This window comes from Loxodonta africana, chromosome 5, assembly GCF_030014295.1.
Source record: "Loxodonta africana isolate mLoxAfr1 chromosome 5, mLoxAfr1.hap2, whole genome shotgun sequence".
Lineage (NCBI taxonomy): Eukaryota > Metazoa > Chordata > Mammalia > Proboscidea > Elephantidae > Loxodonta > Loxodonta africana.
In genome coordinates, this window is record NC_087346.1 from 13,874,779 (window position 1) to 13,882,580 (window position 7,802).

A 7,802-nucleotide genomic window follows, 5' to 3' on the forward strand; every position below is an offset into this window, starting at 1 on the left:
GGGGGCTCAGTGGTTAACAGGTACAGCGGTGAACTAAGGTGCTAACCAAAAGGTTGGCAGTTCAAAACCACCTTGGGAACCCCATACGCCAGTTATACTCTGACCTATACGGTCGCTGTGAGCTGAAATCGACTGGACTGCAACGTGTTCGTGTTTTGGTCAGAAGTTTCGGTTCTTTCATCCTCTCCTGTTGGAAATTTACGGTGTGGTTTTGGTTGGGTGGTGAAAAGCGGGTGACCTTCGCTGGTGGCTCTTCCAGAGGCTGGCGGGCAGGACTCTACTCAAACGGGGCCATATTTAGATTCTGAGATGGGACGTGCAGAATGAATAGGTCACGGTGACTTTTTTTTTTTTTTTTTAAGTTTAATTTTTTCCTTTTTTGCTGTCTAGTCATCTACATTAGGGAGCCCGCAGTGGTTAAGAGCTCAGTTGCAAACCAAAAGGTCGGCAGCAGTTCAAATCCACCCGCTGCTCCTTGGAAACCCCTTGGGGCAGTCCTGCTCTGTCCTGTGGGGTGGCTGTGAGTCAGAATCCACTTGACAGGAATGGGTTTGGGTTTGGTTCTGGTTTTAGTCATCCTCCTCGGTCTTTTGCTTTTGGCGTTGACATCATCAACCTCATCATCTTCAGCTACCCATTTGCCCGTAGCTGCCTCAGCCTCACCTTCATCTCCCCGTCCTCTTTTTCACCATCGCTTTCTTCCCCTTCTTCCTCCTCACCTCCTTCCTCTTCTTCTACCTCATTGTCAGCCTCCTGTTCCCCGTTTTACTCGTTAACATTCCCCTCAGCGGGTGCGTCTCTTCCATTTTCCACCTCCTCCACAACCTCCTTCTCATTTCAGTCTTTGGTGGTGATCTCGGATCTGGTGTCCATGGCCATGTCCGCGGTGGTGGGACACCCTGTCATCTGATGCAGCGGATTACAAAAAAAAGTGCAAGTTGGGGGGCTGGCAAGGCAACTGCTGGAGCCCACGGCGGCTGCGGAGATGCGTAGAGGAGGTGGCTGTGGTGAGCGGCTAACCTCTGGGGTTCCAAGAGACAGGATGCGGAAGCTACCAGTCTCTGAAGGTGCTGACTCACAAACTGGCATGGCATCATTTCCGCTCTCTTAATCAAGGCAGCCACAGAGACCACCAAGGCTCAAGTGGAGGGGACCTAGAGCTCTCCTTTTAATGGGAGGAGTGTCAAAAAATTCACTACACAATTTTAACCTAAAATTCTTAATTATTAGATTTATATGGATAGCTAATTAAAGAGCCTTGTCTATCATTACAAGGAGTTTCTGTGTGACACAAATGGTTAAGTGCTCAACTATTAGCCAAAAGGTTGGCAGTTCAAAGCCACCCAGAAACACCTGGAACACAGGCCTGGCAACGTGCTTCCAAGAGGTCATAGCCTTGAAAACCGTAGGGAGCTTTTCCACTCTGCCCACATGGGACTGCTTGCCATGAGTCAGAATGGACTAGACACAATTAACAACAAAGTATCTATACAAGCTTAATTAGTTCTTAGATATCTGATTAACTAATCTAACTCAGGCAATGCACAGCCTTAAAATTTTTTTCTATTTTTGCTTAAAAACTATAATTAATCATTGTAATCATTTGTATAATATGAAAGTTGACACCTCTATAACTCTATTTATTTGGATTGGGACTTGCACAGGGAAAAACAGGAGTTCTGGTGCTGAAGTGGTTAAGAGCTATGGCTATTACCCAAAGGTCAGCAGTTCAAATTCACCAGATGCTTCTTGGAACTCTATGGGCATTTCTTCTCTGTCCTATAGGGTTGCTGTGAGTAAGCATCGACTCGACAGGAACTGGTTATTGTTGGATGTAGGGAAAAATAAGGCACATTTTATTCTGTTAGGTAAGAGCTGGCAGAATATGAATTATGTTGATTCATAATCACCCACATTGCCATCGAGTCGATTTCTACTCATGTCATTTCTGATCTTCCAGTTTTCATGGTCTGAAAAACAAATTCCACTAGTCATAAACATCCTCTTAACTGTACATATGCTCCACCTTAACCTTGTATCCTCTCCAGGTAATTATCCATGCTGATTCGTTCTGGTCTGACATCTCCGTTGTGTGCTGGGATTTAAGTTAACCTTTTATACTTTTATAACAGATGCTGCGTACACTCTAGTCAGGGATTTGGTTAATTGCTTCTCTGATGGAGAGACCATCCTCAGTTGCAAGGGATTAAAAAAGATTCAGGAAATCAACAACAGGTAAATTAGGAGAGGATGAGAGACTTTCCCACTGGAAAAAAATGTAAATGTTAAAAGCTTGATCTGATCCCATGCTCGTACACATTTCTAAAATAGAATTTGTCAATTGCAAACTCAAAGTAACTCCACTTTGATATTAGTGACTTTGTCTGTTTTATATGCTAAGAATTTAAGGCAGCAGAACTGACTGCCAAGTACTGTTGTTAGACTATTGACAAAGCAGAAGGCTTCACAGTAAGGACATTCTCTCGTAAGACTCCACACAGTGACTCCGATTACAGGTTCAGCCTCTGCGTATCACATGTCTGGACTGAAGACCTGATGGGGTTGATTTCACCTACTATCCCTCTCCCAACAATTAAAAAAACAAAAACAAACAATCAAAAACATGGGGAGAGAAAGGGGCAAATTAACTACTATAAAACTAGTTGTCTTGGAGTCAATTCCAACTTACGGTGACGCCATGTGCATCAGAGTAGAACTTCCCTCCACAGGGCTTTTAAGGGTTGATTTTAGAAGTAGATTGCCAGGACTTTCTTTCAAGGTGCCTCTGAATAGACTCAAACCTCTAACCTTTTGTTATCAGCTAAACATGTTAACCCTTTGCATCTTGCAGCAGGAACATGTTAACCCTTTGCATCTCGCAGCAGGAATTCTACATAGGAATAAAAACAATCTTTGTGGGATAAAGGAGGGGAAAATAGCCATCATAAAATTAGCAGTTATGTTTTTTCAGAGATTTAGAAGTAATAAATACCTTCTGTATCATATATTTTGTAAATCCCTCTCTAGCAGAAAATTCAGTTCTACTCTGATTTCTTGGAAAGTAACATACTACGGGCTCAACAAGGCCTTAGCTAAATGTGAGCTATGCCCTTCAGGTAATTGTGAGCTATACCAAACTAGAGAATACCCTGATCACCACAATGAAGTCATGGTCATCTTAACCTGCTGCAAAAGCTTAAATAAATACTGAGATTGTAGCGTAATTATATAGCCTGAAGGCATATTTTATAAGAGATTGTGTCAGTGGCCAAGAACGGTGTTCTCCAAAGTAGAGTCTATGTAGTCTGAGGACGAACTCAGTAACCATCTGGAATATATGCAGGAAATATTAGCACCTGTGATTACATTTATTTTTAACTCCTTTTTCTTAAGTCTTGTGTACATTTCATAACATAGACACACTACTTTTATGAAGTCATGCACATACGTACTTTATTTTTATTGTGCTTTAAGTGAAAGTTTGCAAGTCAAGTCAGTCTGTCATACAAAAACTTATATACACCTTGCTATGTACTCCTAATTGCTTTTCTCCTAATGAGATAGCACACTCCTCCTCTCCACCGCCTATTCCGCATGTCCATTCAGCCAGCACCTGTCCCCCTTTGCCTTCCCATCTCACCTCCAGACAGGAGCTGCCCACATAGTTTCATGTGTCTACTTGAGCCAAGAAACTCACTTCTCACCAGTATCATTTTCTGTATTATAGTCCAGACCAATCCCTGTCTGAAGAGTTGTCTTTGGGAATGTTTCTAGTCTTGGGCTAACAGAAGGTCCTAGGACCATGATCTCCGGGGTTATTCTAGTTTCAGTGAGACCATTTAAGTCTGATCTTTTTACGGGAATTTGAGGACTGCATCCCACTGTTCTCCTGTTCCATCAAAGATTCTCTGTTGTGTTCCCTGTCAGGGCAGTCATCAGTTGTGGCTGGGTACTATCTAGTACTTCTGGTCTCAGGCTGATGTAGTCTCTGGTTTATATGGCCCTTTCTGTCTCTTGGGCTCATAATTACCTTGTGTCTTTGGTGTGCTTCATTCTCCTTTGCTTCAGGTGAGTTGAGACCAGTGGATGCATCTTAGATGGCTGCTTGCTGGTGCTTAAGATCCCAGACGCCATTCTCCAAAGTGGAATGGGGAATGCTTTCTTACTACATTTTGTCATGCCAATTGACCTAGATGCCCCCTGAAAACATGGCCCCCAGACCCCTGCCTCTGCCATTTTGGCCTTTGAACTGTTCGATTGTATTCAGGAAACTTCTTTTGCTTTTGGTTTAGTCCCGTTGTGCTGAACTCTCCTGTATTGTGTGTTGTCTTTCCCTTCACCTAAAATAGTTCTTGTCTACTATCTAATTAGTGAATACCCTTCTCACTCCCTCCCCACACTGTAACATCAAATGGTACTTTCTTCTGTGTTTAAACTATTTCTCTAGTTTTTATAATATTCTCACACAATATTTGTCCTTTTGCAACTGACTAATTACACTCAGTGTAATGCCTTCCAGATTCCTGTATGTTATGTTTCGAGGATTCATCGTTGTTCTTTATCATTGAGTAGTATTCCATTGTGTGACTATACCATAATTTATTTATCCATTCATCCTTTGATGGGCATCTAGGTTGCTTCCATCTTTTTTCTATTATAAACAGTGCTGCAATGAACATGGGTATGCATGTATCTGTTTGTGTGAAGGCTCTTATTTTCAAGGAGTAGGATTACTGGATTATATGGTAGTCCTATTTCTAGCTTAAGGAAGTGCTAAATTCCATTCCCACCAACAGTGTATAAGTGTTCCAGTCTCTCCACATCCTCTCCAATATTTATTACTCTGTGTTTTGGGGATTAATGCTAGCCTTGTTGGAGTGAAATGGTATCTCATTGTAGTTTTGATTTGCATTTCTGTAATGGGTAATGATCGTGAGCATTTCCTCATGTATCTATTAGCTGCCTGAATGTCTTCTTTGGTGAAGTGCCTGTTCATATCCTTTGCCCATTTTTTAACTGGGATATTTGTCTTTTTGTTGTTGAGTTTTTGCAGTGTCTTGTAGATTTTAGAGATCAGATGCCGATCAGAACTGTCGTAGCTAAAAACTTTTTTTTCCAGTCTGTAGGTAATCTTTTTACTCTTTTGATGAAGACTTTGGATGGGCATAACTGTTGATTTTTAAGACCTCCCAGTTATCTACTTCTTTTTCTGGTGTTTATACATTGTTAGTAATGTTTTGTATACTGTTTATGCCATGTATGAGGGCTCCTAGTGTTGTTCCTATTTTTTATTCCATAACCATATCATGTTAGGTTTTATATGTAGGTCTTCAATCCATTTTGAGTTAGTTTTTGTGCATGGTGTGAGGTATGGGTCTTGCTTCATTTTCTTGCAGATGGATATCCAGTTATACCAGTGCCATTTGTTAAAGAGACTGTCTTTTCCCCATTTAACTCATGTTGGGCCTTTGTGAAGTATCAGCTACTCATTTTTGGACAGATTTATGTCTGGATTCTCAATTCCGTTCCATTGGTCTATGTATCTGTTGTTGTACCAGTACCAGGCTGTTTTGACTACTGTGGTGGTATAATATGTTCTAAAATCAGGTAGTGATAGGCTTCCCATTTTGTTCTTTTTTTTCAGTAATGCTCTACTTATCCGGCGCCTCTTTCCCTTCCGTATGAAGTTGGTGATTTGTTTCTCCATCTCATTAAGAAATGTCATTGGAATTTGGATCAGAATTGCATTGTATCTATAGATCACTTTGGATAGAATAGGCATTTTTACAATGTTAAGTCTTCCTATCCATGAAAAGGGTATGTTTTTCCTTTTATGTAGGTCTGTTTTGGTTTCTTGCAGTAGTGCCTTGTAGTTTTCATTGTATAGGTCTTTTACTTCTTCAGTTAGATTTATTTCTGTAAGTATTTTATCTTCTTGGGGGCTATTGCAAATGGTATTTATTTGGTGATTTCCTCTTTGACGTTCTCTTTGTTGGTGTAGAAGAATCCAGCTGATTTATGTATGTTTATCTTGTATCCTGATACCCCGCTGAACTCTTGTATTAGTTTCGGTAGTTTTCTTGAGGATTCTTTAGGGTTTTCTGTGTATAAGACCACGTCATCTGCAAATAGAGATACTTTTACTTCTTCCTTTCCAATTTTGATGCCCTTTATTTTTTATTCAGCCTAATTCCTCTGGCAAGGACCTCCATCACAATGTTGAATAAGAGTGGTGATAAGGGCACCCTTGTTTGTTTCCTGTTCTAAAGGGGGGATGCTTTAAGACTCCATTTAGAACGATGTTCGCTATTGGCTTTGTATAAATGCCCTTTATTATGTTGAGAAATTTCCCTTCTACACCTATTTTGCTAAGAGTTTTTATCATGAATATGTGCTGGACTTGTCAAATGCCTTGCCTGCATCAATTGATAGGATCGTGTGGTTCCTGTCTTTTGTTTTATTTATATGATGGATTACATTGATTGTTTTTCTAACATTGAACCATCCCTGCCTAACTGATATGAATCCTACTTAGTCATGGTGAATTATCTTTTTGATATATTGTTGAATTCTATTGGCTAGAATTTTGTTGAGGATTTTTGCATCTATATTCATAAGGGATCTAGGTCTGTAATTTTCTTTTCTTTGTGGTATCTTTACCTGATTTTGGTATCAAGGATATGGTGGCTTCATAGAATGAGTTTGGGAGTATTAGATATTTTTCTGTGTTCTGAAATACTTTTGGTAGTAATGGTTTTAACTCTTCTCTGAAAGTTTGGTAGAATTCTCCAGTGAAGCCATCAGGGCCAGGGCTTTTTGTTGTTGTTGTTGTTGTTGGGAGTTTTTTCATTACCTTTGCAATCTCTTCTTTTGTTATGAGTCTATTTAGTTGTTCTACCTCTGTTTGTGTTAGTTTCGGTACGTAGTATGTTTTTAGAAATTTGTTCATTTATTCTAGGTTTCCATATTTTTTAGAGTACAATTTTTTCATAGTAATCTAATATGATTCTTTTACTATCAGTTGGTTCTGTTGTGATATCACCTATCTCATTTTTTATTCAGGTTATATGCTTCTTCTCCTGTTTTTCTTTTTTCAGTTTGGGCGGTGGTTTATCAATTTTGTTAATTTTTCAAAGAACCAGCTTTGTTATTTGTTAACTGTTGTTAACTCAATTGTTTTTCTGTTCTCTATTTAATTCTGCTCTTTTTTTTATTATTTGCTTTCTTCTCGTGCCTGAAGGTTTCTTTTGTTGCTCTTTTTCTATATGTTCAAGTTGTAGGGATAATTCTTTGATTTTGGCTCTTTCTTCTCTTTGGATGTGTGCATTTTTTGCTATAAATTGACCTCTGACCACTGCTTTACCTGTGTCCCAAGGTTCTGATAGGAAGTGTTTTCATTCTCACTGGATTCTATGAATTTCTTTATTCTGTCCTTACTTTCTTCTATAACTCAGTCATTTTTGAGCAGCGTGTTGTTCAGTTTCCAGGTGTTTGATTTCTTTTCCCTGCTGTTTCTGTCGTTGATTTCTACTTTTATGGCTTTATGGTCAGAGAAGATGCTTTGTAATACTTTGATGCTTTCGATTTAGTTAAGGCTTGCTTTAACCTCATATGTGGTCTATTCTAGAGAATGTTCCATTGCATTGGAAAAGAAGGTGTGCTTGGCTGCTGTTGGGTGGAGCATTCTGTATAAGTCTATGAGGTCAAGTCAGTTGATTGTGGCATTTAGATCTTCCATGTTTTTATTGAGCTTCTTTCTGGATGTTCTGTCCTTCACTGAAAGTGGTGTGTTGAAATCTCCT

General features: G+C 39.6%; 1 pseudogene; it reads right to left on the reverse strand.

The window, feature by feature from the left end:
* Positions 1 to 569: 569 nt before the first annotated feature.
* Positions 570 to 1,089, reverse strand: LOC100675752 (prothymosin alpha-like; annotated as a pseudogene).
* Positions 1,090 to 7,802: the final 6,713 nt, after the last annotated feature.